Source organism: Staurois parvus, unplaced genomic scaffold (assembly GCF_062004578.1).
Source record: "Staurois parvus isolate SC_StPar_1 unplaced genomic scaffold, SC_StPar_1.0 ptg000637l, whole genome shotgun sequence".
NCBI lineage: Eukaryota > Metazoa > Chordata > Amphibia > Anura > Ranidae > Staurois > Staurois parvus.
Genome location: NW_028318433.1, coordinates 345,011 through 369,847, shown reverse-complemented (window position 1 = coordinate 369,847; position 24,837 = coordinate 345,011). Strand labels below are relative to the sequence as shown.

At 47.1% G+C, this 24,837-nt stretch overlaps 1 protein-coding gene across 1 annotated transcript in view; it reads left to right on the top strand.

Moving 5' to 3' along the window:
- Positions 1–655: 655 nt before the first annotated feature.
- Positions 656–24,837, top strand: part of LOC149449078 (endogenous murine leukemia virus Env polyprotein from Emv-2 locus-like) — a 100,610-nt gene continuing 76,428 nt past the window's right edge. Inside the window, exon 1 of the mRNA XM_089693837.1 lies at positions 656–748. The gene's annotated coding sequence lies outside the window, so the exon portion shown is untranslated. The remainder of the gene's footprint in view (positions 749–24,837) is intronic.

Below are 24,837 nucleotides of genomic sequence, written 5' to 3'. Positions count from 1 at the left end.
ATGGTCATTGGAAGGACAGAATAGGAGCCACATGATTGGCTGGCCAACCCCGTGACAGTATAGACTAGTGGGTGACATTGATTGAGATCTGCCCGCTGTGTGTATACAATCACCCGGCTAATGTCTAATATCAGGGGATAAAATGTGCCAGCATTCATATCAGACTAAGGGAAAATGGCCGCCGGAGGAGGGACAGGCGGGCTACAAAAAAATGGAGGAGGGAGATCTAATCTACTGCAATGTGATGTGTATAACTGTGAGACCATTGATATCTACTAAGGGAAAATGGCCACTGGAGGAGGAAAAGGAAGGCTACAACAAAATGGAGGACAAATATCTAATCCACTGTACTGTAATGTGATAACTGTGTGACATAGATATCAGACCAAGGAAAAATGGCTGCTAGAGGAAGGACAGGTGGGCTACAACAGAATGGAGGACAAAGCTCTAATCTACTGCACTGTAATGAGATAACTTGATGGCTTTCCCTGTTTTATGCTATTCAGCGTTTTTTGGACCAGCACCATCTAGTGTCTGCTCTCCATACTGCACCCTCTGTATAAATCTGTCTGGTGTCACTTCCTGTCTGTCACTTCCTGTTTGGTGTCATTTCCTGTCCTGGGAACACTTTCCTCCTGTCAGCCATTTTAGATCCGCTTCCAGAAGGTCCTGTGATTGTCGGTCTCCATCCTGAACACACGGCCACCATAGGGCCAGCATGGGATCTTCTCCATGTCAGAGCACACGGGTAAGTCAGGTGGATCTCCTATTCCTGGTCCCGCCTCCTGTCCCTGCTATAGACGGACCAATCATCTGTGACCGAACCTTCCTCCTCGTCATCGATGATCTGGGTGTATTATTATTATTTATTCCAGGTACTTATATAGCGCCGTCAGTTTACATCTATATTGTACATTCCTTGACCCCGTCCCCACACAACTCCTCCGGTCACCCTCCCCCTCCATCCTACGCTCCTTCACCCACATCTTCAATCTCTCCCTCTCTACTGGCGCATTTCCCTCCCCCTAAAGCATGTGCACATCACCCCCATACTCAACCCTCCCTGGACCCCACCGACCTGAACAACCTCAGACCCATCTCCCTGCTGCCATTTACTTCCAAGCTCCTTGAGCGCTTAGTCTAGAATCGTCTGAGCTCCCACCTCACCGACAACAACCTCCTCGATCCCCTACGGTCTGGCTTCCATCCCCTACACTCCAGCGAAACCGCCCTACACTCCAGCGAAACCGCCCTACACTCCACCGAACCCGCCCTACACTCCAGCGAACCCGCCCTACACTCCAGCGAAACCGCCCTACACTCCAGCGAACCCGCCCTACACTCCAGCGAACCCGCCCTACACTCCACCGAACCCGCCCTACACTCCACCGAACCCGCCCTACACTCCACCGAAACCGCCTTACTCAAATCACCGACCTGCTAACCACTAAAGCTAATGGCCACAACTCAGTCCTCCTACTCCTCGACCTTTCTGCAGCCTTCAACACAGTCAACCACCCTCTTCTCCTTAATAAACTGCACTCCCTTGGCATCAGAGACTCCGCCCTCTCCTGGTTCTCCTCCTATCTATCCCAGCGCTCCTTCTGCATTACCTATAACGCTACCACCTCCCCCTCTCTGTTGGGGTCCCTCAAGGTTCTGTCCTCGGGCCCCTTCTCTTCTCCATCTACATCTCCTCCCTTGGCAAACTGATACACTACCACGGCTTCAACTATCACCTCTATGCCCAAGATACACAAATCTACCTCTCCACCCCCCACCCCTTCAGTCTCTGCCCATATCACCCACCTACTGAATGACATATCAAACTGGATGTTGCTCCATTTCCTCAAACCGAGCTCCTGATTTTCCCCCCAGCCCGTGCCCCCCCCCATACTCTCCATCACGACTAACAATGCCACCATCAGTCCCACCCCACAAGCCAAAGTCCTAGGTGTCACCCTGGACTCAAACCTATCCTTCCAACCCCATGTCCAATCGTTGGCAAACTCATGCAGGCTCCACCTCCGCAACATCTCCAAAATACGTTCATTCCTCACCCCAGACACCTCCCTCACCTCCCTCCTCAGACTATCTCCGCTTCAGTCTATCCTGAACTCAGCGACCAGACTCATCCACCTCACCAACCGCTCTGCTTCTGCCACCCCCCTCTGTCATTCCCTCCACTGGTCTCCACCTCCCACGCCCGACTGCAGGACTTCCCCCATCCTCTGGAACTCACTACCCCAATCCATCAGACTGTCACCCATCCTCCTCACCTTCAGGCACACCCTGAAAACCCATATCTTCAGGGAAGCCTACCCCATCCTCACCTAACAGCCGATCTCCTCCTACCACTCCATCCCCCACAGCCACTTCCTCCTGTACCACTATCCCCCTCCCTCCTAGATTGTAAGCTCCAAGGATCAGGGCCCTTGCACCCCTCGTGTATTGTATTGTTACTGTATTGTCTCATGTTCTGTCCCCACTATAATGTACAGCGCTGAGCAAACCTTCTGCCGCCATATAAATCCTGTATAATAATAATTCCCATCAGTCCCCGCCCCCGAGGAGCGTACAATCTAAGGGCCCTAACTCACATTCATACATACACATACTAGGGACAACTTAGGAGACAATTCACCTCCCAGCATGTCTTTGTAGTGTAGGAGGAAACCGGAGTACCCGGACGAAACCTACGCAAGCACAGGGACAACATGCAAACTCCAGGCAGGTGGTGCCATGGTTGGGATTTGAACCAACAACCCGAGTACTGCCAGGTGGAAGTGCTAACCACTCAGCCACTGTGCTGCCCCGTGCTGTATATATCTCAGCATCTACTTCTCAGTGTTGGTTTCCTCCTCATTGCCGGCCATTAAATGGGCCTCAGAATGGCTCCGGTATTCCCTCCTAGGAAGGACATTCAGGCCGATCTCCCACCATGTTCCTCTGATGTGTCCGAGACAGAATAACAGGAGAGACACCAGGTATGTATGGGAGAGGGGTGAGATGCTGGGAGGAATATGTATGGGGGAGGGGTGAGAAGATGGGAGGTATGTGAATGGGGGGAGAGGGGAGAAGATGGGGATTAATGTATATGGGGAGGGGTGAGAAGCTAGGAGGGGATATGTATGGGGGAGGGGTGAGAAGTTGGGGAGGGATGTGTATAGGGGAGGGGTGAGAAGATGGGAGGGGATATGTATAGGGGAGGGGTGAGAGCTGGGAGGGATGTGTATGGGGGAGGGGTGAGAAGCTGGGAGGGATGTGTATGGGGGAGGGGTGAAAAGTTGGGAAGGGATGCAAATGGTGGAAAGGGGAGAAGTTGGGGAGGGCTTTTGGGTGCGGGGCCCATGGAACCCAGCTCACTTTTGAGAGGTGGGGAGACCCCTGTCTCAGCACCCATATCCCTCTTATGTGTAAGTCATCCTGTGCCTGTTAGGGGTGCAGGGTGAGATGTCCTGATATTGTGTAGACATGTCTAGGTGGGGTGGGGGGGTTGTTCATTGTTTAATGCCATGTGGTTGCATCCCATTGTTCTATTGTGTGTCTGGATTGGGAGCAAACTATTATGGGATGTATGTGTTTGTGTGTATTGGTTGGTGGGGGGTGTCTCCAGCAGCCCTTCCTCCTGATGGGACTGTCTGCTGGTGTGAAGTTTGAATACCTGTGTGTCTCTTGTTACTAAAGGTAGATTGCCCCGCCCCAGGGTCATTATGCAGGGAGGGGGGATTGTCCCCTGAGTGTATATATCTTGTATCTGTGTTCAAATAATGTAGTCTACCTCCTGGTTTACTTCAGGACTGGTGTCTAGTCTTGTATGGGCGGCTGTGGTGTCTGTGGTTGGTGTTCGGAGGCGGAAGCAGTATTCTAATGGAAGTACTCAAGCACAGTCTGGGGTCAGTTACGTTACAGCTGTGTATGGGGTAGGGGCAAGAAGCTAAGGACGATATGTATGAGGGATGGGTGAGAAGCGGGGGAGAGATGTGTATGGGGGTGGGGTGTGAAGCTCAGGAGGGATGTGTATGGCGGAGGGGGTGAGAAGCTGGGAAGCTGGGAAGGGATATATATGGGGAAGTGGTGAAAAGTTGGGAGACGATATGTATGAGGGAGGTTTGAGAAGGTTGGGGGGATGTGTATAGGGGTGAGAAGCTGGGGAGAGATGTGTATAGGGGAGGGGTGAGAAGCTGGGGAGAGATGTGTATAGGGGAGGGGTGAGAAGCTGGGGAGGGATGTGTATAGGGGAGGGGTGAGAAGCTGAGGGGGGATGTGTATGGGGGAGGGGTGAGAAGCTGAGGCGAGATGTGTATGGGGGAGGGGTGAGAAGCTGGGGAGGGATATGTATGAGGGAGGTTTGAGAAGCTTGGGAGAGATGTGTATGGGGGAGGGGTGAGAAGCTTGGGAGGGATGTGTATGGGGGAGGGGTGAGTAGCTGAGGAGGGATGTGTATGGGGGAGGGGTATGTGTGGTGGAGGGATGACAAGTCGGGGACAAGTATATATGGGGGAGTGGTGAGAAGCCAGGGACGGGTATGTGTGGGGGAGGAGTTAGAAGCCAGGGACGGATATGTGTGACGGAGGGGTGAGAAGCCAGGGACGGGTACGTATGGGGGAGGGGTGAGAAGTTGGGGACCGGTATGTATGGGGGAGGGGTGAGAAGCCGGAGATGGGTATGTATGGGGGAGGGGTGTGAAGCCGTGGGCGGGTATGTATGGGGGAGGGGTGTGAAGCCGTGGGCGGGTATGTATGGGGGAGGGGTGTGAAGCCGTGGGCGGGTATGTATGGGGGAGGGGTCAGAAGCCGTGGGCGGGTATGTATGGGGGAGGGGCGAGAAGCCGGGGACGGATATGTATGTGGGAGGGGCGTGAAGCCGGGGACGGGTATGTATGGGGGAGGGGTGAGAAGCCGGGGACGGGTATGTATGAGGGAAGGGTGTGAAGCCGGGGACGGGTATGTATGGGGGAGGGGTGAGAAGCCGGGGACGGCTATGTATGGGTGTTCTGTCTCTCCAATCTAAGCATTGATAGTGTGATCTCTGTAACTTACAGTTGTGATGAGATGGTGATAACTTCATCCTCAGTTGGATACCACAGTCAGTGACTCCATCGATAAGACATCTTGTAGATCTTGTGAAGTTTCTTCCATAAACTGAGAGAATCTTACAACAATGAACATTCGATCGGTCAAAAGATCATAATGTTTCTGCTTCTTGCCATGAGGCTAGAACTGCAATGCATTTCTGGGAAAGGGGGAGGGGCTATCTATACAACATTAAACCAAATAAACTTTAGTTCAAGTCCAATATAAATAATGAAGATTCTTTCCGGGAACATCTGCAAAACAAGAGGGAAGGGAAGAACAAAGGAAAACAATGCAAACATTCAGCATAATACTTGCAGATGTTGGTGTGGAAAGTCCAGGCTGAGACATGGAAATCCATATTCAGAGGAGAAGGCAGCAACATGCACCTTCCTTCTTACCTCCCTGTAATTCAGGTGGATGACTTGTCTTCCTCTTTGGTTCCTTTATAGGCCTGAAGTAAAGGTGTGCAGAACCTTCTTTCATGACTCTAACTTCTACCTTGCGTACCTTTCCATCGTTACTTGGCATAGTCTTTGTAATCAGAGCCATGGGCCAATGGTTACCATGGGAATCTGTCTCCTTCAAAACAACTACGTCTCCCACTTGTAGATTGGGTTTGCTAGTTTGCCATTTATTACGACTTTGAAGGGTAGAAAGGTACTCCATCTTCCAGCGATTCCAGAACACATTAGCAAGATGTTGAACTCGTCGCCATTGATGCTTGTAAATGTTGGGGTAATCAAGTTCCTCTGTGGGAATAGTGGCTACCCCAGTTTTTTGGGTAAGAAGAGTGGCTGGAGTGAACAACACTGGGAACTCGGGATCTGAGGACACAGGGACCAATGGCCTTGCATTGATTATAGCGGACACTTCTGCAAGAAGAGTGACTAAGATTTCATGAGTAAATTGAGACGTTTTCTGGTCCAGTAGCATAGAGTCCAGGATCTTTCTTGCAACTCCAATCATGCGTTCCCAAGAGCCTCCCATGTGAGAGGAATGAGGTGGGTTGAGTTCCCATTTACACTTATTGCCATTCAAGAAGATCTCTATCTTTTCTGCTGCTGTAAAATGAGTCCCACAGTCAGATCTCAGGGACTTTACAGGTCCTCGTACAGAAACAAATCTTCTGAAAGCATTAATGATACAAGAAGAGTCCATTGATTCTATCACATCAATGTGCACTGCACCAATGCTCAAGCAAGTGAACAGCACAGCCCATCGCTTATTGTTAGCAACTCCGCCACGAGTTCTGCGTGTAACAACAGTCCAGGGGCCACATATGTCCATGCCAACATTAGTAAATGGTGGTTCAGTGCTTAATCAGTCAGCTGGCAACTCTGCCATTTGTTGTTGTAGGTGCTTCCTGTGATGGGAGTGACTTTGGGTGGGGGCCCATGGAACACAGCTCACGTTGGAGGAGTAGAGAGATCCCTGTCTCAGCTCCCCATATCCCTCTTATGTGTAAGTCACCCTGTGCCTGTTAGGGGTACAGGGTGGAATGTCCTAGTATTGTGTAGACATGTATAGGTGGGGTGTGGGGGTTGTTCATTGTTTACTGCCATGTGGTGTATCCCATTGTTCTATTGTGTGTCTGGCTTGGGAGCAAACTATTATAGGATGAATGTGTTTGTGTATTGGCTGGGTGGGGGTGTCTGCTGATGTGTCTCTGGTTTCTAGATGTGGTTTGCCCCGCCCTGTTGTAAGGGATTTCCAGCAAGACGAACCGTGATTGGAAATGTGTGATCACGCACAGCAAAGATTGGTGCCAGACGGCCTATTTAAGGAGTGTCTCTGCTCATGTTCAGTGCTCAGCAAGTTACAGCAGGGCCAAAGGCCTGTTGAGGAATATGTTACCGATTTCCGCATCTGGAGTTCCGATACTCAATGGAATGAGTCTGCTCTCCGCTACCAGTTTCGTCGTGGCCTTTCTGACACCCTGAGCTTGCCCAAGTGGGGGTACCAACCAGACTGGAGAATCTGATAGACCTGACTATCCACATTGACCGTCGGATTTGGGAGAGACAGGATGAGAAAAGAAATGGGGAGATCTTGATATGTTCAGAAATGGGGACTCCTGTGCCCTCTACGACTGCTGTTCCATCAGAGTTACCCATTAATAAAGGAAAACATCTTAATCTATCTAGAAGGAGCTTTTGGAGACCACAGTTGTCTGCTGCAGAGCGTATTCGATGACAGAAGTTTTAGCTCTGTCTCTACTGTGGTGACGCATGTCAATATATAGTGACGTGTCCAATAAGACCTCATAAGCCCTCTCCCAGCTGGTTCTATATGATGCATCCCAAAGGAACAAGCCGAACGCATCTTTCCTTCCACCTTCAACTACAACTGGCCGAAGGGACGATCACGGTCCAGCCATTATAGACTCGGGTGCTTGTAGTTGTTTTATGGATGTAAACTTCGCTACCCAGAATAAGATTCTGCTCCGTACCAAGGCACAAAGACTTTAGGTTCATCTAGCGGATGGATCTGGTATCCGTTCTGGCCCTGTGACACAAGAGACCGTGCCAATGTTATGCATCACCTCCTCGGGACACCAGGAATTTCTGTGTCTGGATATCATTACTTCCCCGATATTTCCAGTTATTCCCGGCATGCCCTGGCTAAGAGCACACAACCCAACCATCAATTGGTTGTCTGGAGAAATCTTCTTCCCTTCGGAATACTGTCTGAACCACTGTATTCCTAAAGAACCAAGTGCAGCAACCTCTCTTCTTAGAATTCACTCTGATCCCGAGACCATGAAACTTGTTCCTGTTGTTTACCACGATTATCTGGACGTATTTAATAAAAAGATTGCCAATACTCTTCCTCCTCATCGTTCCTATGATTGTCCGATTGAGCTCCTTCCCGGCACCGAAATTCCTTTCGGACAAATTTACTCCCTATCTGAAGTAGAATTAGAGGTCCTCCAGGGTTATATTGATGAGAGTTTGGAAAAGGGGTTTATTCGGCCTTCTACATCACCAGCAGGAGCTCGCATCTTCTTTGTTGAGAAGAAGGATCACACCTTCAGACCCTGTGTGGACTAACGTGACCTAAACAAGATAACAGTCAAAAATCATTATCCCCTGCCTCTAATTCCTGAGTTATTCCAAAGGCTGCGAGGAGCATGTTTCTTCTCAAAACTGGATCTGAGGGGCGCTTACAATCTGTTTAGAATCCGCAAAGGTGACGAACGGAAGATGGCTTTTTGAACCCACTTCGGGCATTTTGAATACCTGGTGATGCCTTTTTGGTCTCTGTAATGCCCCAGAAACCTTCCAACACCTTGTAAACAATATATTTCGGGACTATTTGGATCTGTTTATAATTGTTTACCTGGATGACATCTTAGTTTACTCCAGTTTAATAGAAAAACATCGGGATCATGTGAAGAAGACTCTGGATAGATTACGCCAACATCACCTTTACGCAAAAGTTGAAAAATGTGAGTTTGAGAGACAGTCTATCCAGTTCCTCAGACTTGTGATCACCCCCGAGAGTGGAATTTCTATGGACCCCCAAAAAGTGTCCTCTGTATTGGAGTGGCCCGTTCCAGGAGACAGGAAAGCAGTGCAACATATCGTAGGATTTGCAAATTTCTACAGGAAATTTATCAAAAACTTCTCTGGGATCATCGCACCAGTAACATAGCTCACCAGGCAACATATCCCCTTCAAATGGACTCCTGAGGCCCAAGCAGCCTTTCAGCAATTAAAGACCTTGTTCACCTCCGCATCTATCCTGAAGCACCCAGATCCTGCTCTAGCCTTTGTCCTCGAAGTGGACACTTCTGAGAATGCTGTAGGAGCCATCTTGTCACAAAGACAGGGACTCCAATCCCTTCTACACCCTGTTGCATTTTTCTCCAGGAAGTTAAATGCCTCTGAAAGGAACTATGATGTGGGAGACAGAGAGCTGCTAGCCATCAAGGCAGCACTTGAGGAATGGCGCTACTTACTGGAGGGAGTATCCCATCCAATTCTCATCTTCACAGACCATAAGAACCTTGAATACCTAAAAACGGCAAAATGCCTAAGGCCACAACAAGCAAGATGGCCACTATTTTTCACCCGCTTTGTCTTCCATTTGACATACCGTCCTGGATCAAAAACCGGTAAACCCGACGCACTCTCCCGTATGTTTCCTGACCCAATTTTACAGTCTAAACCTGACACGATTTTGCCAGCCAAGAAATTTTTACTGCTGCAGACAGACTTGTAACAAGTGGTGGATAATCATCCACCTTCCATAGATATGAATCTTCAGCTAAAGAATGGTCTGTATTTCCATAAAGAACAAATCTTTGTGCCCGAAGAACTCAGTACTCTTATCCTCAAAAGGTGTCACGATCACCCCTTGGCAGGTCACTTCGGGATTCACAAGACTTCAAATTTGGTCTCTCGCTCCTTCTGGTGGCCAAACTCAATAAAAGATTGCCAGGACTATGTGAGGTCTTGTACAGTTTGCCTGAGAAACAAGTCTGACAAAGCCAAGACCTGGGGCCTGTTGGAATCTTTGCCCGTACCGGAAAAACTTTGGAGTGTGATTTCCATGGATTTTATTGTGGAACTTCCCCCATCGGAAGGCTTTACCACTATTTTTGTAGTGGTTGACCGCCTATCAAAGATGGCCCACTTCAGTCCCTTGAAAGGGACTCCTTCCGCCACGGAAACTGCTTCTGCTTTTATCAAAGAGATCGTAAGATTGCATGGCGTTCCTATCAATATTGTATCTGACCGAGGAGTACAATTTACATCCAAGTTCTGGAAAGCTCTGTGTGAAGCATTAGAGATTGAATTACACTTCTCCTCTGCATATCACCCGCAAACAAATGGACAGACGGAAAGAACGAACCAAACTCTGGAACAATACCTCCGATGCTTCTCCTCATAGTCACAGGATGACTGGATATCTCTCCTTCCGTTAGCGGAGTTCGCTTACAATAATTTCATTCACTCGGCTACCAAGCAATCCCCCTTTTACTCCAACTATGGATATCACCCCTCCTTCCTTCTGGAAATACCAGTGGAATCCGCTGTCCCGGCAGTACAAAAAAAAATGGAGTTCCTCAGGAGGAACGGGGAAATATTGCAGAAAACTATTTCTGAAGCTCGGGTGAGTAACAAAAATGTTTTTGACAAAAGATGGGGCAACTTAAAACTGAAACCAGGAGATAGTCTGTTTATCCACGGCAAATCTAAAATTGAATTGTCCTTTGAGAAAGCTTGGTACAAGATACCTGGGACCATTTACTATCAAGAGTAAAGTTAACTGTAAGGGACCGCCTGGCGGTACCACTAGCTCTCCACTGAATAGGCGTCCCCAGCGCACGGAGTCTAAGTCCCAGGGTGCTTGTTCACCAGGGCCCCTGATGGTGGGGATGGACTTGGAGCCCCCTGAGACCAGGTCGTGGCTACTGGGTGCGTCCGTCAGTGGTAGTGGTATGCGCCAAGGGCTCCCACGGGAAAGAGTCTGATATGAGGAGGTCAGCAGATCCCACTGCACGGGATGGATGGATGAGCAAGGTCAGACGGGCCGGGTCGGTAACAGAGAGGACGGCAAGGTACAAGGCAGCGGGCATAGAATGGTCGGGTCACACGCCAGGTCAGCAACAGCAGGTCAAATCCAATAGGGGGCATCCAGGAGAGAGGTCAGGCAAAGCAAGGGTCAGGGCAGGAGAAATACAGCAAGGTCAAAGCACAATCCGGGTCAGCAACTTACAATTCACAGGTTCGCAGATACAGGATACAGGTAAGACCAGAAGGCACTGAATGACAGCTCAGGGTCATTTAAATATCCCGCCCTGCACTGCCATTGGTGCCCAGCGGGCGGCCGCGGCTTCTACTGCGCATGCACGAACTCGAACGCCGCGGCCTGCCGGACCTAATGCTCGAGTCCCTGCACAGAGCGGCACACTGCGCCTGCGCCAGGACCATCGCGGCGGGGATCGAGGGGATCCCTGACATTGCCCCCCCCTACGGGCAACCTCCGGATGCCCACCCGATCTCTCCACCACGGGTGATCGCGAAAGAACCTCCGGACAAGTCTAGGTGCATGGACATTATGGGCTGGTTCCCAAGAATTGTCCTCAGGGCCATAGCCCTTCCATTTGATTAGGAATTGGGTCTGGCCCCCCCTCCTTCGGCACTTCAGGATTGATTCCACCTCAAATTCTTCTTCTCCCTCGACCGTTATGGCTTCCGGGGGTCTAGATTCTCGGTCAGGGAAGGCATCTGGGATTACTGGCTTCAGCAGGGACACATGGAAGACTTGGTGGATTTTGAGTGTGTCAGGAAGGACGAGTTCGTAGGCCACTTCGTTGACCATCCGTTTTAATGCAGAAGGGGCCTATAAATTTGGATCCCAATTTCTTCGACGGGCAAAGCATCTTTAAATTGGACGTCGCTAGCCAAACCTTCTCCCCAGGCCGCAACACCAGATCTCCCCTCAGTTTCCTGTTGAATGCCTTCCTGTAGTCTTCCTGGGCCCGACTGATGGCCTCTTGAAGCTTCTTATTATTATTATTATTCTTATTATTATTACTATTCTGATCATCCAGAATAGTATACAGTCTTATGGCCTTTTCAGGTTTACCTTTGGGGTCACAGAATCCTTCTCCACAGACCTCTGTACATGTAGAGAACACTGGGGTGGTAGGTGCTGCTTGATCTGGACGCTCCCCGCCTTGTTTTTCCTCAGGAAGATTGTTTGTAAGCGTAGCAGAGTTGTGCGAATATTGATGAAGAGCTTGCACATGGTCATCACGGTCACACTCTATACATTTGATCGCTTTACAGTCCTTTGCAAAGTGTTCCATGGAGGCACAGCATTTGTAGCAAACCCCACATTTCCTCTAAAGCTCTTTATGTTCTTTGAGGGTTTTCTTTCTGAAGCCGATACATTTCTTAAGTGGATGTGGTTTGTTATGTATTGGACATTGGCGATTTGAGTCCTCAATTCTCTTGTTTTGATCAGTCTTTTCAAGAACTGTAGCAGGTGCAGGTAGATCATTAGTCCTTTTCACTAACGCTGGATCTCTACAGTCTCTGCGCAACATATGTGTGTTCATAGGTCTTGGAGAGAGTGTACTGAGGAGGTTACAGTCCCCATATGAGAAACTTGGATCATTCTCAGTGTCTGCAATTCTTTCGATGAACTCACAGAAGTAGGAAAAAGGAGGAAAGGCAACTCTATGTTCATCCTTATACTTTGATCCAAACACTGCCCATCTTTCTTGTATTCCATATGGTAGCTTGAGAACAATAGGTTTGATGCCATGAGAGGTGTCAAGGTAACTAAGACTAGGTAAGTTGATGTCAGAATTAGCAAGTTGAAGCTCTAATAGAACATTGCTGAGTTCTTGAAGATTGTTGTTAGCAGAAATCCATGGGAAGCTTTGCAACCTTTTGAATAAAGCATCTTCAGTGGCCTCTGGGCTGCCAAAGGTATGTTCAAGTCTGCCCCAAGCAGCATTAAGGCGTGCAGCAGGGTTGTCAATATGAACTGCTTTGAGCCTCTTGATGCGTTCAGTGGACTGGGGACCTAGCCATCTGATGAGTAGATCTAATTCCTCAGTGGCATTGATGTCTAGGTCAGTCATTGTGGCCTTAAAAGTGGATTTCCAGCCTCTGTAATTTTCAGGCTTGTCATCAAACTTGGTGAGGCTTGTCTTAACAAGTTCTCTGCAGAGCATGTATTTAGCAGACTTTGACATGTCCGTGTTTTCTGATTTTGGGTGCATGACTGCAGGTGGAACAGAGTTGGTTGTGACGGTTGGTGAGCTTACGTGAAGTGACATGGCAACATATGTTGCTGCTAAGTCATTCAGTGCCGGAACTGGCTTAAAGTTCATTGGCATGTTAGTTTGTAGAGTAGTGCATTTGCTAGGAGGTACTCTGTTGGTGCCAAAGTATGATGGACGGTCTATTAAATACACACCAGTGTCTGCGGCTAGCTGAGATGCTGCAGTCTGATGTATTGGAGGATATAAGGGCAAATCATCTTGAGGTACAGTAGGTGCAGAGAAGAGACTTTGAGTAGTTTGGCTGTTGTGACAGGAAGTTGACGTTCTGGAGAGGTGTGTGAAGAATCTGAGACATAAGATACAACTGAGTGTCTGGAACTGTTGTCTCTTTCGTTTTCACGAGCGGCTTGTTCTAAGACCCTTAACCTTTCCATGGCTGTGGCATGCTCACATTGTTTTTCCAAAACTTCAATTTCTGCCTTTTGGCGTGTGGCTTCAGCTTCTTTCTCTGCTTTCTGATGTGCGGCCTGAGCCTCCATTTCTGCTTTCTTTTGGGTGAAAGCTGCCTGAATTTTAGAAGCTTCAGCATCAGCACGGGCTTTTATTAGTTGTTGACTGAGTGTAGAAGACCTTGATTGTATGGATTTGGAAGATCTTGAGGAGCATCTAGTAGATGCAGAGCGATAAGATCTGGATTCGTGGAGCTGTGTTATTCTCACTTCTGCCTTTGTCTTTGTTCGCTCCACTACATTGTCTCTTTCAGGATTGAGCTCCTCAAAACTCATTAATTCTTCCAATGACCTTTGAGTGTTGTACCACTTTAAGAGAGCAATATATTTAACTCACGGTCTTTGATAATTCTCATAAGCAACATTCAAGTGCTGGATAGCGCCCCCTAGTTGTATTGGCTCATGAGATTGTTGGGAGGCAGCAGACATGCATTTAACAGTATTAGTCCATAAGTCATTAATATTAGACAGCAATTCTAACTTGTCAGCATGAAGATTCTCCTGCATTTTCCAGGATGGTTTTCTTAAGCGTTTTTCTCTTTTGTATAATTCAGGGTTTAAGTCCTGCTCTGGATGAAGCTCTGATTATGGTTGTGTATTAGTTTCCCCAGACTGTATATTACTTTTCTGAAACATCATGTTAGCAAGGAGAGGGGTTGATAGAAAGTTTACAGAGAAATGTATCAATTTTTCTGTGGGTGAGTTCAGGTTTCCTAGGCAATGATTGCAGAAAGGTTTTCTTTCACTTATAATTTCACAGACAAGCCATGTGCTAATGCATACAGATGCAGTGTATAAACTTGCAGTTGTAAGACATTCACATCAATAATTTGTCCTGACACTCATGGGTGTTATGCTGAGATATACTTGCAGACATGTACAGGCTTGTGTAGAGATGGTGGCACTCTCTGTAGCTGCTATATCCATCTATGTAACATCTCACTGTGTGCAGATAGCAAGGATCCTGTGAAGACATTTCACTGATCTGTTGACTGTTCTGTCTCTCCAATCTCAGTTGGATACCACAGTCAGTGACTCAATCGAGATGATCTCTTGTAGATCTTGTGAAGTTTATTCCATATACTGAGAGAATCTTACAAGAATGAACATGTTAGGTCAAAAGATCACAATGTGCTCTGCTTCATGAGACATGAGGCTTGCTGAAATGCATTACTGGGAAGGGGGATGGGCTATCTCTACAGCAGGAACTGAACCAGAGGAAAGGGAGGAGCAGAGACAAAATATAGAGAACACTGAAAGGCATATGACAGTCATGTGAAACATGACAGACATCCTGGTCCAGACTACCCCTCTCATGGATGGGTTTTATCACGGTTGTAAAAAATGACAATTCTGCCCAAAATATTATACCTTTTTTGGGTCCTACCCATATATATACCTTCCTGTTTCCTCTGCATATTTGTGTCACCCACCACTTATGTATGGGGCACTATTAAGCTGCATCTACCCAAATCCATCCATACCTCACCGAAACTTAGAGTGGTCTGGGGCTTCTGAACTTTGCAAGATATTTCCAAGCTGCACATCTTGCTCAACTCCCTAAATATCACTCAGTAAAAGTGACCCCGCCCCCCATGGGTCGCTATAGAGTCAGCAGATTGTGACCCCTTATCAGATGCCAATTTATTATGGCTACAACCAAGAGGCCGTCACTCACTCCAAAACCCAATTACTCAACACTACCCATCTATCTGGGACAGTCTAAAGTTCTGATACACCTTACAGTCACCCCATAACCCACTCATGGCATACCTCCTCATTCCAGGCTTTTATCCGGCATGGATGCCTCCATCTTCTTTTCATGCTTGTCCTAGAGCTAGTCTAGTTCAAACTTACAATTTCCCAGCACCAGACTCCTTTATACCCTTCCAAACCCTATGTGACTCCCACAAAATATCTAGACCTGAAATTTTTAGATATCTTCAGGTCAATCACTTTTGTTCCTCCCACTTACACACCAACCCCCTCCCTCCCAGACATGACAAGGTTTGAACACATATGTAAATGTGACTCCCATGTCAGAGGTTTGATTTCCACCTTATATACAGTGGGGATCGAAAATTTGGGCACCCCAGCTAAAAATTTGTATTAATGTGCATAAAGAAGCCAAGGAAAGATGGAAAAATCTCCAAAAGGCATCAAATTACAGATTAGACATTCTTATAATATGTCAACAAAAGTTAGATTTTATTTCCATCATTTACACTTTCAAAATAACAGAAAACAAAAAAATGGCGTCTGCAAAAGTTTGGGCCCCCTGCAGAGTTAATATCTTGTACTGCCCCCTTTGGCAAGTATCACAGCTTGTAAACGCTTTTTGTAGCCAGCCAAGAGTCTTTCAATTCTTGTTTGAGGTATCTTTGCCCATTCTTCCTTACAAAAGTCTTCCAGTTCTTTGAGATTTCTGGGCTGTCTGTCACGCACGGCTCTTTTAAGGTCTATCCATAGATTTTCAATGATGTTGAGGTCAGGAGATTGTGAAGGCCATGGCAAAACCTTCAGTTTACGCCTCTTGATGTAATCCCCTGTGGATTTCGAGGTGTGTTTAGGATCATTATCCATTTGTAGAAGCCATCCTCTCTTTAACTTCAGCTTTTTCACAGATGGCATCAAGTTACCATCCAAAATTTGCTGAAATTTTATTGAATCCATTTTTCCTTCTACTCGTGAGATGTTCCCTGTGCCACTGGCTGCAACACAACCCCAAAGCATGATTGATCCAACCCCATGCTTAACAGTTGGACAGAGGTTCTTTTCATTAAATTCTGTGCCCCTTCTTCTCCAAACGTACCTTTGCTCATTCCAGCCAAAAAGTTCAATTTTAACCTCATCGGTCTACAGAACTTGTTTCCAAAATGCATCAGGCTTGTCTATATGTTCATTTGCAAAGTTCAAACGATGATTTTTGTGGTGAGGACGTAGAAGAGGTTTTCTTCTGATGACTCTTCCATGAAGACCATATTTGTACAAGTATCTCTTTATAGTGGAATAGTGACCACAACTCCAGTGTCTGCCAGATCTTTCTGGAGGGATCGTGCCGTCAAACATGGGTTTTGAATTGTTTTTCTCACAATCCTGCAAGCTGTTCTGTCTGATATTTTTCTTGGTCTTCCAGATCTTGCTTTAACGTCCACTGTTCCTGATGACTGCCATTTCTTAATTACATTCCGAACAGAAGATATTGACATCTGAAAACGCTTTGCTATCTTCTTATAGCCTTCTCCAGCTTTGTGAGCGTCAACTATTTTCAGTTTCAGTTTTCTAGACAACTGCTTAGAAGAACCCATGGTGCTGATTGTTGGGGCAAGGTCAGATGAGTCTGGGCATTTAAAACCTTTGAGATTGACATCACCTGGTCTTCCCAGACGATGATTGAGAACAATCCATGACACTGGCAGGTCTCAGCTTGGCAAAGGGGGCAGTGCATGCTATAAATTCTGCAGGGGGCCCAAACTTTTGAAGACGCCATTTTTTTGTTTTCTGTTATTTTGAAAGTGTAAATGATGGAAATAAAATCTAACTTTTGTTGACATATAAGAATGTCTAATCTGTAATTTGATGCCTTTTGGAGATTTTTCCATCTTTCCTTGGCTTCTTTATGCACATTAATACACATTTTTAGCTGGGGTGCCCAAACTTTCGATCCCCACTGTACACAGCTACCAGCTCCACCACCTTACATTTCATACCATATACATCCAAGTGGGAATGGGATTAAATCTACATTTGGAAATCCTCCTCCCAAAATATAGTAGCCATGGAGACTAACCACAAAACTCTCATGCTCTGGTAAAAAAAAAATCACACAGGCGGTGCAAACACCTAGCGCATTATCCAAGCTTTATTTTTTTAAAAAAAGAAAAAGACAAAAAACATCCAAAATATGTACATGGAAAAGCCTAAAAAGTCACAGTGATGGCCCAAACAGATGGCAGCGTCCGACTGGTGGTGCTGTCAGCCTGCTGATGCATTTCGGGGACGTGTCCCTTTCCTCAGAGCTGAAGCTGACAAGAGTTGATGCCCTAATATATATATGTGTGACCAGTGCTGCCTATAGCAAAGACCTCTCCCCTCAGGTACCTGGTCCCTGCCCGGATTACTGCATTCATTCCATCCTAATCCCTGACTTGTTTCCATGGCTGCTTTGAAGCAGTTACCCACCTTCACATGTGATGGACCTGCCCGCTTGTTCAAACGTATTGGTGCAAAATATTCCATATGCCTACAGTTCTTTATGAAGAAGTTACAGTATATATATCCATCCGGTCACTGCCTCATTTAATAACAAGCCCCAAGAAGTATACCTTATGGTGTGTCTCCAAGCTATGGATGGAAGGAAAGAGATCACCCCACCGGCAAGTGAGAAGAGGGGAGCATGAGTCAGAGCAATTCCAGTGTCAGCCAATACAAGTAACGGGATGGATGCAGTGTGACCAAGTCCTAGTCGGCGGGGTGAAATGCATCAGAGGGCGTGGCTAGAATGGCAGCTGAGGCCATTCCTCAACACTGGACTGGGGTCAGTTGACCAGCGTCCATTCCTTTACGTGCATAAGGCCCAAGAAGTGACACACTGGCAATTCAAACTACTCCTGTAGGTCACCACCACGGCTTAGCAAACCATAGCGAAGGCCTGGAAATCCCCCCCACCTCAATACCACTGAAACTAAGAATAGTGTCACTCGAGCCACGATACATGTCAAAGTAGAAGCCGTCCTATTAGACAGAGTGCATAAAAATGAACAACTATGGCAACCATGGGTTGACCATTTCCTACCCTCAAACTCTGATGAAACCTTACTCTCTTTGTAGTCCTGAGTCCATTAGGTAACCCACTACTCAGTTGCTGCTCTATACAGGCACACACCCTCCCCCCCTGGGGACCTCCTCTCCTCCCCCCTTGTCTGTACCCCTTTCTTCACTACTCTTGCTCTTATCTCTCCATTGCTCTCTTCCTTTTCACCTTTCCTCTCATTAGCTCTTTATCCCTTATGGGGTTTTCCCAATTGGGGGAACCTACACTATCAGTTTGAATTTTCAGTGAGGCGGACAGGTCACCCACTCATCTGCCACTGATATCTGCATACAGGTTGAAGTACTAAATCTATACTCCCACTGTGAGAGTACCAGAAATGATACTATAGAGTATATAACATGTTTCAGTCTCTACATTCACTCCTCCCTTGATACTATAGCACTGTTATCTCTTGCTGAAGTTAAAGTAGAGCTCCACCCAAAAGGGGAAGTCCTGCTTTAACTAGTTGATGACCGCAGGTAGCCAAATGACGGCTGCACTGCAGGCGGCGAGTTCTGGGAGGCCGTCATATGATGTCCTCCCAGAACGCGCTCTCCTGCATGCCCCCGTTGATCTCCGTGATTGCTGTGTCCTATGACACGCTGGTCATCGGAAAATGCAATTGCCGGGTCTTGACTGCACTTTCCTCATGCTGTCAGAAAGTACTGCCTGCAGTTATCAGAGGAGGGAACATCAGGGCGCTAATCAGTGCCCTGAGGATCGGTGCCCAGCAGTGCCACCCACCAGTTCCGTCCACAAGTGCCCAGCAGTGCCGCTCAGCAGTGCTGCCAGTCAGTGCCCAGCAGTGCTGCCAGTCAGTGCCCAGCAGTGCTGCCTGTCAGTGTCACCTATTGGTGCCATCCTCATTAGTGCTGCCTATCAGTGTTGCCTATCAGTACAGCCTCATCAACGCCCATCAGTGAAGGAGAAAAATTTCCTGTTTGCAAAATTTTATAATAGAAAAAAACTTTTTTGCTTTTTTTTTTTTTGTTTATAGCACAAAAAAAATAAAACACCCAGCGTGGAGTAAATACCACCAAAAGAAAGCTCTATTTGTGTCTAAAAAAAAAAGATAAAAATGAGTACAATGTTGCATGACCACACAATTGTCATTTAAAGTGCGACAACTCTGAAAGCTGAAAATTGGCCTGGTAAGGAAGGGGATATAAGTGCCTGGTAGGCAAGTGGTTAAGGACCCCACTGGCACCTTTTCGGGGGGTAACCGAAACTGACAGGTACCCGCTCCCACTTCTGCTGCAATCACCTAGGTGATCAGAAGCGGAGGTTGTCCTCCCCCCCCCCCCCCCCCTGTAGTCTTCTGGGACACATGACAGGTCCTAGAAGATTACAGGAGCATTCACAAAGCACAGAGAAACTTGCACATGGTCAGTGGGCACCCGGATGTGAAGACGCAAACTGTCACAGCTGGGTGCCCACACTGAAGATGCCGGCACTGGAAACACAGGGCGGCCAGTGAAATGGGCTGTGGGCAGGACACCACGAGATCGAGGGACAATGTCACTCCAATTCCTCAAATTAAACCTTGCCAAAACCGAGCTCCTAGATTTCCCCCCAGCCCATGCCCCCCCTGACCTCTTCATCACGACCAGAGTATTAGGTGTCATTCTAGACTCCAATCTGTCTTTCCAGCCCCAGGTCCAATTGCTGACTCCACCTCCGCAACATCTCCAAAATACGCACGTTCCTAGCTCCAGAAACTACAAAGCAACTCATTCACTCCCTTATTATATCACGACTTGACTACTGTAACTCCCTCCTCATCGGCCTACCCCAACACAGGCTATCCCCACTTCAGTCTATCCTGATTTCTGCAGCCAGACTCATCCACCGTGTACTGTCTCCCATTATAATGTACAGCGCTGAGCAAACTGTTGGTGCTATATAAATACTGTATAATAATAATAGTGTTGTTGATCTTGATGGAGAAGTCGGGGGGGGGGCACGGGCTGGGGGGAATACTAGAAGCTCAGTTTTGGAAAGGTTGAGTTTGAGGAAGTTGAGTGACATCCAGGCCGATATGTCACTTAGTAGGCTGGTGATGTGATTGGAGACTGAGGGGGTGAGGTGAGGGGTAGAAAGATAGATTTGAGTGTCATCGGCATAGAGATGGTAGTTGAAGCCGTGGGAGTTTATCAATTGGCCAAGGGAGGAGGTGTAGATGGAGAAGAGGAGGGGTCCGACGACAGAACCTTGAGGAACCCCGACAGAGAGAGGGAGTGAAGGGGAGGTGGTAGTGTTATAGGTAACACTGAAGGAGTGCTGTGATAGATAGGAGGAGAGCCAGGAGAGAGCGGAGTCTCTGAGACCAACTACATTGGAGACCCATACTTGGGGTATGATCCTGGAGACACGGGCCTCATTGAACGGTGTCAGATATCTATGTATGTACTGGGGGAGTTACTTGCCGTGTACAGCTGAATTGTTCTAGGCTGTTTCTTCTTTTCTATGTTCATTTGTTTATAAAAGGTAAAAGTGACACCATAGACAAAGCAAGTTATTGTTCTGTATGATCTGTAACAGTGCCACAACTGCCTATACGTGAGAATGTATGACTCCATTGTCTGGGCTGAATGTTGGGAATACTGTGCGCACTTAGAAACTTTATTAATAAAATCTATTTGATTAAAAAAATACTGTAGATAATGCTGTACATATTCTTTCTATTCATAAGATATATTTAGTAATGAACATTAAAAATAGAAAGCAACTTTATGTAGCCCTTTATATAGAATTATTTTTTCTTTCTCTACAGGTAGATTGATGAACCAGGTTTTAGGACATTTTGGTCTTCATGAATACAGCTGAGTCACATGGAAAACAAGACATATGGTTGTCTTAATTGACTGAAAGTCTTTATTGCAGTTCACTGGAGGATTCACACGGGATACAAGTCATATCTGTGTTCTAAAAGTCATGGTTTGGATCCTCTTCCACATTGATCCAGCAGGAGAAAAGTAATTTCAGTGTTCTGGAAGTGACAATGGCTTTACAATAACGTCCAACCCAAATATACATAAGAGGAGTCATTTCAAACTACTTGTTTGGAGATTTTACAATGGAGAGAAAATATATCACACACCAGAAGGCTTGCAAGGGAGAGAAGCCATATCAGTGTTCTGAATGTGGCAAAACTTTTATAAGCGAGAGAGACCTTATAGTACACCAAAGAGTTCACACTGGAGAGAAGCCATATCAGTGTTCTGAATGTGATAAAGCTTTTACTCAGAAGTCACATCTTATCACACACCAGAGGAGTCACACTGGAGAGAAGTCATATCAGTGTTCTGAATGTGATAAAGCTTTTATAGGGAAGTCACATCTTATCACACACCAGAGGATTCACACTGGAGAGAAGTCATATCAGTGTTCTGAATGTGATAAAGCTTTTACTGAGAAGTCAAATCTTATCGCACACCAGAGGATTCACACTGGAGAGAAGCCATATCAGTGTTCTGAATGTGATAAAGCTTTTACTCAGAAGTCACATCTTATCACACACCAGAGGAGTCACACTGGTGAGAAGTCATATCAGTGTTCTGAATGTGATAAAGCTTTTACTGAGAAGTCAAATCTTATCGCACACCAGAGGATTCACACTGGAGAGAAGCCATATCAGTGTTCTGAATGTGATAAAGCTTTTACAGAGAAGTCAAGTCTTATCAGACACCAGAGGATTCACACTGGAGAGAAGCCACATCAGTGTTCTGAATGTGATAAAGCTTTTACTCTGAAGTCACATCTTATCACACACCAGATGATTCACACTGGAGAAAAGTCATATCAGTGTTCTGAATGTGATAAAGCTTTTACTCAGAAGTCAAATCTTATCAGACACCAGAGGAATCACACTGGAGAGAAGTCATATCAGTGTTCTGAATGTGATAAAGCTTTTACTCAGAAGTCAAATCTTATCAGACACCAGAGTATTCACACTGGAGAGAAGTCATATCAGTGTTCTCAATGTGATAAAGCTTTTACACAGAAGTCACATCTTATCACACACCAGAGGAGTCACACTGGAGAGAAGCCATTTTAATGCTCTCAATGTGACAAAACTTTTACAGTTAATGCCGGTCTAATCTATCACCGGAGGATTCACAAATTTCAGCATAGATTAAATTCTGGAAGAAAAGAGATATTAAAGAAGTTTCAGGTGTCACAAGTTAGTTTCACATCCCCAATGTCATCCCACAAGCTAGAGAAGAAAGGAGAAGATAAAATGTTACTTTAAAAGAAACAAACTAAAATCTGAGCAAACTGGAATGTAATGATTGGATGAACTGAGTTTAGTGCTTATGTCCATCAATACACAACTAGAAGGGATTTGAATATTTTACCTTTTGACAATTTTTTTTTAAGATAAGCATCAATAACTGAACAGCTTCCCTCATGATTCTCATCTTTATCTATTTTATGGAGCTTTGAATGAACATGTAATGCATTTTCATGATTCACCAACTGAGTTGTGTTTCCAAGCATTTTCTTCATTTCTGGATCCTGAGGTAATACAAGACCAGCACTGCCTCAGTACCAGAGACTAGGATGGGGTCTATTATCTTACCAAGTCTCTTAAGCCTCAGTGGGAGAGTCCATTCCAGGTTCTTCTGACTATTGATACATCATCAGCCAGGCTTGAGGTCTCCAGCTAAGCCCACCTTGTCCACTCCTCCCATTACATGTTCCATCTCCTCTCCCATTATCAATGCCTTCTTTCCACATTTCATCTCTCATTAATATTATTATTATTATTATACAGGATTTATATAGCGCCAACAGTTTGCTCAGCGCTTTACAATATAACGGGAGACAATACAGCAACAATACAGTTCAATACAAGAGGGATAGGAGGCCCTGCTCCTCGGAGCTTACAATCTAGGAGGGAGGAGCAAGTGGTACAAAAGGTAGTAATTGCGGGGGATGGACTGGTAGGAAGAGTAGAAGATTCCATTATTAGCTGAGGGCAGGATATGCTTCCCTAAGGGAGAGGTTTTCAGAGATCGCCTAAAAGTGAGCAGAATATGCAATAGTCTGATAAATTGGGGTAGAGAGTTCCAGAGGATGGGGGAAGCTCTGGAAACGAGCATGGGAGGAGGAGACAAGGGAGCAAGAGAGCAGGGGATCGTGCGAGAAACACATGACGGTTTGGGTGATATTTGGAGACAAGATTGGTGATGTAATTTGGAGCAGAGTTATAAATGGCTTTATATGTTTTTGTTAATGTTTTGAATTTTATTCATTGGGCAATGGGAAGCCAGTGGAGGGATTGGCAGAGAGGGGTGGAGTACACTGAGCGGAGGCCAGTGGAGGGATTGGCAGAGAGGGGTGAAGGACACTGAGCGGAGGCCAGTGGAGGGATTGGCAGAGAGGGGTGGAGAACACTGAATGGAGGCCAGTTGTTAGGATCCGCCAGGTGGTGCCTCAGGCTGCCAGCTGACAGACCTACCCAGAGCGTGGAGTCTAAGCCCGATCTGTGCTTTCACCAGGGCCCCAGATGGTGGGGATGGACTTGTAACAGACCCGGGCCAGGTCACGACCTCCGAGCAGGCCCACCAGTGGCAGAGGAAGCCTCCGGGGACGTATGCAGGTACCGGGAGAGCCAGATGTGAAGAGGATGGTGGACCTAGCAGGGTGGTCACGGGCCGTGGTCCCGAGGGGGTAAGCGGAGTACCGAATCAGCAGGCGAAGAGTAGTCAGGTCACACGCAGGGTCAGCAGGGTAAGTCAGTCCGTAGAATGGTCAGACAAGCCGGGGGTCAGAGTAGGAGAAGGCAGAGTAGTCAGGGCAATCCGGGTCAAATCACAGGAGAAGGCAGCGTAGTCAGGGTCACTTAACAGGTACAGGAACTCAGGATCACAGATAGACCTTGCGGCAATCTGTGACAGTGCAGGGCATCTTTAAATAGTGCGCCCTGCATTGTCATTGGCCGGCCAGGACGCGCCCCCGGCTGTCATTGGATGCCTGAGGCGTGCCCGCGGCCCCTACTGCACATGCGCGGCATCCTGTCAGCCGCGGCTCACCGGGACCTAGTGCCTGTGTCCCGGCGTGATCTGCCGCCAGTGCGCATGCTCCGGGAGGGGGGCCGCGGTCGCTGAACCCGGAGCCGCGATCCCTGACACCAGTGGAGGGATTGGCAGAGAGGGGTGTAGGCCAGTGGAGGGATTGGCAGAGTGGGGTGAAGGACACTGAGTGGAGGCCAGTGGAGGGATTGGCAGAGAGGGGTGGAGGACACTGAGTGGAGGCCAGTGGAGGGATTGGCAGAGAGGGGTGTAGGCCAGTGAAGGGAGTGGCAGAGAGGGGTGGAGTACACTGAATGGAGGCCAGTGGAGAGATTGGTGGAGTACACTGAATGGAGGCCAGTGGAGGGATTGACAGAGAGGGGTGGAGGGATTGGCAGATAGGGGTGTCTGATACAGAACGGTAAGTAATGTGGATGATGGCAGCAGCATTCATGATAGACTGAAGAGGGGATAGCCTGCAATGAGTTTGGCCAATGAGGAGAGAGTTACAATAGTCAAGGTGAGATATAACAAGGGAGAGAATAAGTTGCTTAGTGGTTTCCGAGTTTAAGAACGGGCGTATCTTGGAGATGTTGCGGAGGTGAAGTCTACAAGATTTGGACTTGGGACTGAAAGAACAGATGGGAGTCTAGGATTACACCAAGTACCCTGA